This window comes from Aegilops tauschii, chromosome 3, assembly GCF_002575655.3.
Source record: "Aegilops tauschii subsp. strangulata cultivar AL8/78 chromosome 3, Aet v6.0, whole genome shotgun sequence".
Taxonomy (NCBI): Eukaryota; Viridiplantae; Streptophyta; class Magnoliopsida; order Poales; family Poaceae; genus Aegilops; species Aegilops tauschii.
This window is the reverse complement of record NC_053037.3, coordinates 108,259,808-108,271,454: the sequence shown is the minus strand read 5'-3', so window position 1 is coordinate 108,271,454 and position 11,647 is coordinate 108,259,808. Positions and strand designations below refer to the sequence as shown.

The 11,647-nt window shown below is 45.8% G+C and overlaps 1 long non-coding RNA gene across 1 annotated transcript; it reads right to left on the bottom strand.

Annotated features, from left to right (window-relative positions):
- Positions 1-5,015: 5,015 nt before the first annotated feature.
- LOC141042291 (uncharacterized) lies at positions 5,016-10,798 on the bottom strand. The gene is made up of 3 exons (XR_012204391.1): positions 9,757-10,798; positions 8,616-8,684; positions 5,016-5,308 (listed from the first exon to the last, which is right to left on the bottom strand). It is a non-coding gene; the product is annotated as an uncharacterized lncRNA (long non-coding RNA).
- Positions 10,799-11,647: the final 849 nt, after the last annotated feature.

Sequence of the window (11,647 nt, the reverse complement as noted above, 5' to 3'; positions counted from 1 at the left end):
TACAACTCTCCCTCAACTTCCATGGTGGGACTAAACTTTAGTCTCACTCACTCCACTCACATGTGTGCATGAATGGGCCAAGAGAATTTCAGAATTTTTGTTGGTCTTTGGGCCAAAGGCCTACTAGCAAAATTCCAACAATCCCCCACAAAGTCTCATTGGCATATCTCATCATTTAGTTCCAAAACATTGTTTATATACCGGTGCTTAGTGGAGACTGTGAAGTTGAACTTCCACTTAGAGTTTTATGCTACACTAGATCACAACTTGAAAAGTGGACTATGCCTTGAACTACAAGTTTTCTGCGAGACTAGTTTCACACAAATTCTTGACCGATACTGGGCTGCCACAAGGCTTCCCCGCGGGTGGAGCGTATACGTCATACTCCAGGGCCTTTCATGAATTTATTAGAGAACACCCAATTCTCACAGACTGCGACGTTAACAGTCAAATTCATATAGGTGTGTTCCTCGGGAGATGCTCTACAGGACAACATCTCTGCTTACTCAAATAAACCACTTGGAACACATTAAGATAAATATCACCCTGCCATGCAGATCAGGAGAGTATTGCATCTTCATTGAGTGGGATAATTAAAATAGGGATACTCTCCTCTCAGCTGACCAATAGCTTGTCTCCCACTTCTACTTCACGGGATCTCCGATCACATAGAGTGGGTTACCACTATGGACAACTCATGCGGTGGGTCTCAAGCCCATCTCAATCGATGCATTATCTATCATGTTACGTGATAGACCCTTTGTGAAGGGATCTGCCAAGCTTTTCGACGTTTGGATATAATCCAACGTAATAACTCCGGAGTTCCTCAATTTTCTGACAGATTTAATCTCCTCTTCACATGCCTTGAGGACTTCATATTGTCCATAGAACTGTTTATCTTGACGATCACAGTTTGATTATCACAGTTCATCAGGATAGGGGGTATTGGTTTTTCAACCATAGGTAAGTCCACCAAGAGCTCACGAAGCCACTCTGCTTCAACAGTGGCAGTGTCTAATGCTGTGAGTTCTGCTTCCATAGTTGACCTCGTTAAGATGGTCAGCTTGAAGACTTCCAGGAAACAACGCCACCACCAAGTGTAAAAACATAACCACTTGTGGCTTTAATCTCATCAGCATCAGATATCCAGTTTGAGTCACTATAACCCTCCAGTACCCTTGGATACCCGGTGTAGTGAATCCCATAGCTCGCAGTGCCTGATAACCCACAAGTATAGGGGATCACAACAGTTTTTGAAGGTAGAGTATTCAACCCAAATTTATTGATTCGACACAAGGGGACCCAAAGAATATTCTCAAGTATTAGCAGTTGAGTTGTCAATTCAACCGCGCCTGGATAACTTAGTATCTGCAGCAAAGTATTTAGTAGCAAAGTAGTATGGAAGTAACGGTAACGGTGGCAAAAGTAACAGTGATAGTTTTGTAGTAATTGTAACAGTGGCAACGGCAAAGTAACTAAGCAAAGAACAATATGTGAAAAGCTCATAGGCATTGGATCGGTGATGGAGAATTATGCCGGATGCGATTCCTCATGCAATAGTTATAACATAGGGTGACACAGAACTAGCTCCAATTCATCAATGTAATGTAGGCATGTATTCTGAATATAATCATACGTGCTTATGGAAAAGAACTTGCATGACATCTTTTGTCCTACCCTCCCGTGGCAGCGGGGTCCTGTTGGAAACTAAGGGATATTAAGGCCTCCTTTTAATAGAGTACAGGACCAAAGCATTAACACCTAGTGAATACATGAACTCTTGAAACTACGGTCATCACCGGTAATGGTCCCGATTATTGTCACTTCAGGGTTAACGGATCATAACACATAATAGGTGACTATAGACTTGCAAGATAGGATCAAGAACTCACATATATTCATGAAAACATAATAGGTTCAGATCTGAAATCATGGCACTCGGGCCCTAGTGACAACCATTAAGCATAGCAAAGTCATAGCAACATCAATCTCAGAACATAGTGGATACTAGGGATCAAACCCTAACAAAACTAACTCGATTACAGGGTTAATCTCATCCAACCCATCACCGTCCAGCAAGCCTACGATGGAATTACTCACGCACGGCGGTGAGCGTCATGAAATTGGGGATGGAGGAAGGTTGATGATGACGACGGCGACGGATTCCCCTCTCCGGAGCCCCGAACGGACTCCAGATCAGCCTCCCGAGAGAGATTAGGGCTTGGCGGCGGCTCCGTATAGTAAAACGCAATGAATCCTTCTCTCTGATTTTTTTTTCTCCCCGAACGTGAATATATAGAGTTGGAGTTGAGGTCGGTGGAGCACCAGGGGGCCCACGAGGCAGGGGAGCGCGCCCAGGGGGGTAGGCGCGCCCCCCACCCTCGTGGACAGGGTGTGGGCCCCCTGGCCTTGATTCTTTCGCCGGTATTTTTTATTAATTCCAAAAATATTCTCCATAAAGTTTCAGGTCATTCCGAGAACTTTTATTTCTGCACAAAAATAACACCATGGCAATTCTGCTGAAAACAGCGTCAGTCCGGGTTAGTTCCATTCAAATCATGCAAGTTAGAGTCCAAAACAAGGGCAAAAGTGTTTGGAAAAGTAGATACGACGGAGACGTATCAACTCCCCCAAGCTTAAACCTTTGCTTGTCCTCAAGCAATTGAGTTGACAAACTGAAAGTGATAGAGAAAAACTTTTACAAACTCTGTTTGCTCTTGTTGTTGTAAATATGTAAAGCCAGCATTCGAGTTTTCATCAAAGATTATGAACTAACCATATTCACAATAACATTTAGGTCTCATGTTTACTCATATCAATGGCATAATCAACTAGCGAGCAATAATAATAAATCTCGGATGACAACACGTTCTCAAAACAATCATAATATGATATACAAGATGGTATCTCGCTAGCCCTTTCTGAGACCGCAAAACATAAATGCAGAGCACCTCTGAAGATAAAGGACTGACTAGACATTGTAATTCATGGTAAAAGACATCCAGTCATAGTCATACCTAATATAAATTAATAGTAATGGATGCAAATGACAGCGGTGCTCTCCAGCTGGTGCTTCTTAATAAGAGGGTGATGACTCAATCATAAAAGTAAATAGATAGGCCCTTCACAGAGGGAAGCAGGGATTTGTAGATGTGCCAGAGCTCGATTTTGAAATAGAGATGAATAATATTTTGAGCGGCATCCTTTCATTGTCAACATAACATCCGAGAGATCGATATCTTCCATGCTACACACATTATAGGCGGTTCCCAAGTAGAATGGTAAAGTTTTCACTCCCCCACCACCAACAAGCGTCAATCCATGGCTGGCTCGAAACAACGAGTGCCTCCAACTAGCAACAGCCCTGGGGGAGTTTTGTTTGCAATTATTTCGATTTGACTTGCTTAGAGCATGGGACTGGGCATCCCGGTGACCAGCCATTTTCTCGTGAGTGAGGAGCGGAGTCCACTCCACTTGAGAATAACCCGCCTAGCATGGAAGATACAGAAGGCCCTAGTTGATACATGAGCTATTCGAGCATACAAAATAGAATTTCATTTGAAGGTTTAGAGTTTGGCACATCCAAATTTACTTGGAACGGCAGGTAGATACCGCATATAGGAAGGTATGGTGGACTCACATGGAATAACTTTGGGGTTTATGGAAGTGGATGCACAAGCAGTATTCCCGCTTAGTACAAGTTAGGAACCTATTCCACAAACTTTGGTGGACTCATAGGTTCAACCCAGAGGGGCATCTTAGGAACCGATTCCACAAACTTCAGAAGTAAACAACACAAGCTCAAAAGCAAAGCATGGTTGACAAAAGGAAAGGATACAATTACTAAAGGCATTATGTATCTGGGAAAGAACTTCATGTGGTTCTTTGAATATGAAGGACACTGTCGGATGATAATCCAATAATGAATCCGGCGATCCACAACGGAGCTGATGTGAGTATCGATATGTAATCAGAAGAAGAAATAATGCAGAGGCATCGGATTTTGGAAATATCTGATAATTCCAGAGCTTAAATGCAAAGGAATTATGCAATTCGGGGGATCAGAAGCAGATGCTCTAATCAAAAGATAAGCAAGTTCAAAATACATAGACCGACAATCATTCAAGGTTTGATTTGCTGAGAACCAGCTCATGCCCGAAGTGGAGTCTGAGCCAGAAGGATAAATAATTACCAGGGAATAACTAATGAATGTGTGCATTCACGCACACATCGAATCAATAGGATAAGAATGACAATCTCAAAGGAGTTTAATGAATATTGTTAGACATATGGAGTTAACCATAATGCAAGACGATAAGGAAAAACAGGAAAAATAGGCTAGTGAGGATTATCGGAACATCGAATAGTATTCCGAAGAATTTTGTGAGACATATGAACAACTGGGGATGAACGAATCCCCGATAAGTGTGACGAATTATTCGTAGGGTTATTTAGGCGGAAAAGAGCTGCAAGGCAGTCGGAAAAAGATTCTTGAAAGTCAGAGAACACTTTTGGGTATCTGGTAATAACAAGAACAACTAGGGATGGAAGTATGAACGGCGAGGTACGCAGTTATCCATAAGGATTCAACGGTGTTAAGGGATTGCAAAAGAAATGGACACAAGTTCTCGGGAGTAGATCGGAGAGTATGTTCGAAGTCTTCTGGTGAAGCAGGCAACCATCTGGAATGAAGGGGCTCTCCGGGGAAAGTCGTTACGAGAACCTAATGTAGTTAGTAAATTCATTTAACCCGAATAGAAGAGAGAACAGAGTCCCAGAGTATAGACGAGGAGTAAAAGATCCTAATACCACCCAATGGCGACGCGGGCCCGCAAACCACACCACCATGTTAGTAAAAGTTTTTCAATGACTAGACTCAACTTCAGCCAAGGAGTTGGAAAGGGGGCTACCTACAGGCAGTCGGCTCTGATACCAACTTGTGACGCCCCCGATTCGACCGTACACTAATCATACACGCAAATGTGTACGATCAAGATCAATGACTCACGGGAAGATATGACAACACAACTCTAGACACAAATTAAAACAATACAAGCTTTATATTACAAGCCAGGGGCCTCGAGGACTCGAATACATAAGCTCGAATACACAAGAGTCAGCGGAAGCAACAATATCTGAGTACAGACATGAGTTAGACAAGTTTGCCTTAAGAAGGCTAGCACAAAAGCAACAACGATCGAAAAGGCAAGGCCTCCTGCCTGGGAGCCTCCTAACTACTCCTGGTCATCGGCGGCCTCCACGTAGTAGTAGGCATCGGCGGTGGCATCTGGCTCCTGGGCTCCGACATCTGGTTGCATCAACCGAAAAGAAGAAGAAAAGGGGGGAAAGGGGGAGCAAAGCAACCGTGAGTACTCATCCAAAGTACTCGCAAGCAAGGATCTACACTACATATGCAACATTATCAAAGAGGGGCTGTATATATGGACTGGACTGTAGAAATGCCAGAATAGAGAGAAGGCCTAGTCCTATCGAAGAATAGCATCTTCTGGAAACCACCATCTTGCAGCAACAGGAGGGAGTAGAGTAGCATAAAGCAAAGTAGTAGAAGTGTTATCAACCTCGGCCAGAGATCCTTTCTCGACTCCCTGCGAGAAAGCAATCCCAGAGCCATACTATCCAGTTCTCATCATAATCCAATTCTCATCACAAGTATCCAGTTCTAGTTTTATCGATCGGGATACAACTCCAAGTGTCCGTTACCGTAGGACAGGCTATCGATAGATGTTTTCTTCCCTGGAGGGGTGCACCAGCTTACCCACCACGCTCGATTAACTCCGGCCGGACACACTTTCCTGGGTCATGCCCGGCCTCGGCCAAACAATACGCCGCAACCCGACCTAGGCTTAATAGAGAGGTCAAGCACGTCGTACTAAACCTATGCCCCCAGGGGTCATGGGCCATCGCCCCGGGAACTCCTGCACGTTGCGAACGCGGCCGGTGAGCAGACCTAGCTACCTCCTTAAAAAAGGCAGGTGCTTACCAGTCCAACCCGGCGCGCGCCGCTCAGTCGCATGACGTCTATTAAGCTTCGGCTGATGCATACGACGCAGAACGCCCATACTATGCCCACGTGATGGTTAGTGCTATTAGGCCAGAGGTGTTGGGGAACGTAGTAATTTCAAAAAATTTCCTACGCACACGCAAGATCATGGTGATGCATAGCAACGAGAGGGGAGAGTGTTGTCCACGTACGCTCGTAGACCGACAGCGGAAGCGTTATCACAACGCGGTTGATGTAGTCGTACGTCTTCACGATCCGACCGATGAAGTACCGAACGTACGGCACCTCCGAGTTCTACACACGTTCAGCTCTATGACGTCCCTCGAACTCCGATCCAGCCGAGTGTTGAGGGAGAGTTTCGTCAGCACGACGGCGTGGTAACGATGATGATGTTCCACCGACGCAGGGCTTCGCCTAAGCTCTGCAACGGTATTATCGAGGTGTAATATGGTGGAGGGGGGCACCGCACACGGCTAAGAGATCTCAAGGATCAATTGTTGTGTCTCTGGGGTGCCCCCCTACCCCCGTATATAAAGGAGCAAGGGGGAGGCAGCCGGCCAAGGGGAGAGGCGCGCCATAGAGGGGAGTCCTACTCCCACCGGGAGTAGGACTCCTCCTTTCCTTGTGGGAGTAGGAGAAGGGAAGGGGGAAGGAGAAAGAAGGAAGGGTGCGCCCCCCTTCCCTAGTCCAATTCGGACCAGACCATGGGGAGGGGTGCGGCCACCTTTTGAGGCCTTTCTCTCCTTTCCCGTATGGCCCATTAAGGCCCAATACTAATTCCCATAACTCTCCGGTACTCCCAAAAATACCCGAATCACTCGGAACCTTTCCGAAGTCCGAATATAGTCGTCCAATATATCGATTTTTACGTCTCGACCATTTCGAGACTCCTCGTCATATCCCCGATCTCATCCGGGACTCCGAACTCCTTCAGTACATCAAAACTCAATAAAACTGTCATCGTAACGTTAAGCGTGCGGACCCTACGGGTTCGAGAACTATGTAGACATGACCGAGACACGTCTCCGGTCAATAACCAATAGCGGGACCTGGATGCCCATATTGGCTCCCACATATTCTACGAAGATCTTTATCGGTCAGACCACATAACAACATACGTTGTTCCCTTTGTCACCGGTATGTTACTTGCCCGAGATTTGATCGTCGGTATCTCGATACCTAGTTCAATCTCGTTACCAGCAAGTCTCTTTACTCATTCCGTAACACATCATCCCGCAACTAACTCATTAGTCACAATGCTTGCAAGGCTTATAGTGATGTGCATTACCGAGTGGGCCCAGAGATACCTCTCCGACAATTGGAGTGACAAATCCTAATCTCGAAATACGCCAACCCAACAAGTACCTTTGGAGACACCTGTAGAGCACCTTTATAATCACCCATTTACGTTGTGACGTTTGGTAGCACACAAAGTGTTCCTCCGGTAAACGGGAGTTGCATAATCTCATAGTCATAGGAACATGTATAAGTCATGAAGAAAGCAATAGCAACATACTAAACGATCGAGTGCTAAGCTAACGGAATGGGTCAAGTCAATCACGTCATTCTCCTAATGAGGTGATCCCATTAATCAAATGACAACTCATGTCTATGGCTAGGAAACATAACCATCTTTGATTAACGAGCTAGTCAAGTAGAGGCATACTAGTGACACTCTGTTTGTCTATGTATTCACACATGTATTATGTTTCCGGTTAATACAATTCTAGCATGAATAATAAACATTTATCATGATATAAGGAAATATATAATACTTTATTATTGCCTCTAGGGCATATTTCCTTCAAGAGGCCCCTCGGATCAAATATCCAAATCGTAGTGGATTAGGAACGCGCGGTAACAAGCAGAGACTCACGAAAGATGTGACCCCGTTGCCCCGTCTCGAGGACTTGCGGCAAGGGCTAGGAATGCCCGGCCACGCCTCGTAATTATCTCGCGGGCACCTTCCAGGTCAACCCTACTCCACATCACTCGCGGGTACCCCTCAGGGTCAACCCGCCTTTCCAAGTAACAGCTGTGAAGTCCAAGTATGCGTGTGTCCAAACATCAAGGGGAAAACCCGAGGAATCACCCCCGGTGAATTCCACTCGATGTAATCATCAAGGTGAACGTAAGAGGAACCACCCCCGAGGTTGACACTTGAGGGGTGCACGACAGAGTCGTATCTAAAGTGGTTAAGGCGGAATCACCCTCGATGACCACGACCGAATAGCTACACTACAGGGTTAACATCAGAAGTGCTGTAGAGGTCTCACCCTCGGCACTCGATAGTAACCCAGTAGTGTCGAGCAACTAAGGGGAAAGTGATGTGCGGTGCCGGGGCCTGGTCTTCGATCCCGTTGATAAGGTCTTCAATGATGAAGCAGGGGCAACAAGGACAAGGTGGGGGTCACTGATGGATCACTAACCAACCTATACTAAGCAGTTTAGGACAAGCAGGTAGGTAACAATAAGCAGGTTACAAAAGTAGGCTATGCATCAGAATAGGAGCAATCAATTACAGTAGCAAAATCTAATGCAAGCACGAGAGAATGGAATGGGCGATATCGGGATGATCAAAGGGGGGGCTTGCCTGGTTGCTCTGGCAAGGAGGGGTCATCGTCGACGTAGTCGATCACAGGGGCAGCATCGGTCTCGGGGTCTAACGGAGAGAAGAAGGGGAAGAAACAATAAATATAAAGGAAACATAGCATCACAAAGCATAACATGGAAATACGTAGCGCTAGGAGTGTTCTAACGTGGCACTACACGATACCAGCGAAGGGGGAGAACATCCGGGAAAGTTTTCCCCAACTTAGGCATTTCCAGACAGATGAAATAGAGGGGAAAGGTTGCAGGTTTGCTATGCTAGGGACGTGTGGCGGACGAACGGACCGCGTGTCCAGATTTGTCTCGTCGTTTTGAGCAATTTTCATGTATAAAACTTTTTCATCCGAGTTACGGATTATTTTATATGATTTTTCAACGTTTTAAAGATATTTTGAAAATTTCTGGATTCAAAATTAATTCGAAAATAAAGACTAAATTGCTATGTGCACACACAAAGTGTACACAGCAGAGCAGTACAGAGGCTGCCATGATGGGCCTTGACTGGGTCAACTGCCCAGTCAACTATTGGCCAGTTGACTGGTCAACGAAGTCAAGGGGGCCCACATGTCATTGTCACATTAATTAACTAGTGTCTAGATTAAAAAAAAGAGGCCACGTTCCATTGTTTTATTAAACTAAACTAGCACTAGGGTTAGACCTAAACTAGTCCTATTCTAAGTAAACCCCACACACACTCACGCACACACATCTAACACACACCACCCACGAGCACGGCCTTACCATGGCCAACCGCAAGCAACATGCGGCAGCAGGTAACCACACTACGCAACGGCAACGGCAACGCAGCAGCGAAGAGCAGCACCAGTGGCTAGGAGTAGCAAGCAGCAACGGCAGCGCGGGGGCAGCAGCAGCTGGCTCGCGGGCACTGGCGTGCGCGCACGAAACGGCCATGGCGCCAGCGAAGACGGGCAGCAGCGGCAGCAAGCAGCATCAACAAGCGGCGGCAATAGAGCAGCAGCGGTGACGGGCGCAGGTGGCTGCAGGTGGACGCGGGCGAAGCGGCCAGAGGGCGCGGGGGCGGAGCGAGCTCGGGTCAGGCGGGCAGCAGCGTCTACGGCGATGGATTCACGCGAAGGAAGAAGGGGATCGACGGATGAGCTCACAGGGGGGCATAGGCGAACTCGGCGAGGTCGGGGGCGGTCGAGGCGGCGCGGATCGAGGCGAAATCAACGACGGCAGAAGGAAGAAGACGATCTCGATCCCGTCGTTCGGCGGTGCCCTGGCTCGATCTGGACTTGTAGACGACGTGGAAGACGACGGGGAAGCCGGGGGACACACTATCTTGGCGCGGGGACGACGGTGGCCGCGACAATGACGACGGCGAGCGCGGTCACCGCACGAGCTCCGAGCTCGTTTCCGAGCAGATGAGGAGTGGCACGATGGGGGGGTGAGAGGGGATCGGTCGAGAGCAGGCTAGGGTTTTCGGTGGACGCGTTTATAGGTCGTGGGGGGCGACGTGGAGACCATCCATGGCTAAGGCGGCTCGGATGCGCGCCACGCCCTCCGCTGTCTCCTGTAGCGTGAGGTAAGGGATGCTGGAGGTGGGCTGGGCTGTTTTTCTTGATAGGCCTGGGTCCAGTAGTGTAGGTCCTTTTCTTTTTCCCATTTCTGTTTACCCTTTTCTGTTTCTTTTTATTTATTTGCTTTTCTTTCACTGTTTGCATTTTTATAGAAATAGCAAATGATTTTTTTCCACAAAGTAATTGGCACATAAATACTAGGCCATATATTAAGGGTGCACACAAGGTTTGGGGTCAACTGGACAAGCTTAACTAATTATTTATTTTGAAAAGGCAATTTTATGTGCTGTTGGATCATTTATTATTTTCCTAGGAATTGATGTGTGAGTCAAGTGAAGTCGGTTTCAACATGGCAATGAACACGGGAATTTATAGATTTATTCGAGCATTTTAGTTTTAATATTTGAAAACTTTTATTCTTGACTTTGTTTTAGATTTGAAATTTCAACCGGTTTCGAACCAACGCGAGTTTAAGAACAGTAATCGTGGTGACATGGCACCATTAGAAGGGGATTACTGTAGCTTAATTATCCGGGCATCACATAACAGAAAGTAAAAGAAGGGTACAGAAGGTGTGCTTTCTAACTTCATGCATCTCATGCTTATCAAAAGGAATCCACTAACAAGGTTGATCAAGTCTTGTTAACAAACTCATTTCGAATCGCATGAAACCGGAGAAATTTCGAATAACACTAGGTTACCTCAAAGGGGATATGCACATCCCCAACAATAAGAATATCATATTTCTTCTTGACAGTAGGAAGAGGAAATTCAAAACCTCCAATAACAATTGATGGAATTTTTCCAATAGAGTTTATACTGAGGACTTGAGGTTGTTTCCTCGGAAAGTGTACCGTATGCTCATTACCATTAACATGAAAAGTGACATTGCCTTTGTTGCAATCAATAACAGCCCCTGCGGTATTCAAAAAGGGTCTACCGAGGATAATCGACATACTATCGTCCTCAGGAATCGAGAATAACAAAGTCCGTTAAAATAGTAACGTTTGCAACCACAACAGGCACATCCTCACAAATACCGATAGGTGTAGCAGTTGATTTATCAGCCATTTGCAAAGATATTTCAGTAGGTGTCAACTTATTCAAATCAAGTCTACGATATAAAGAGAGATGCATAACACTAACACCGGCTCCAAGATCACATAAAGCAGTTCTAACATAGTTTCTTTTAATGGAGCATGGTATAGTTGATACTCCTGGATCTCCTAGTTTCTTAGGTATTCCACCCTTAAAAGTATAATTAGCAAGCATGGTGGAAATTTCAGCTTCCGGTATCTTTCTCTTATTTGTAACAATATCTTTCATGTATTTAGCATAAGGATTCATTTTAAGCATATCAATAAAACGCATACGCAAGAAGATAGGTCTAATCATTTCAGCAAAGCACTCAAAATCCTCATCATCCTTTTTCTTGGATGGTTTGGGAGGAAAGGGCATGGCTTTCTGAACCCAT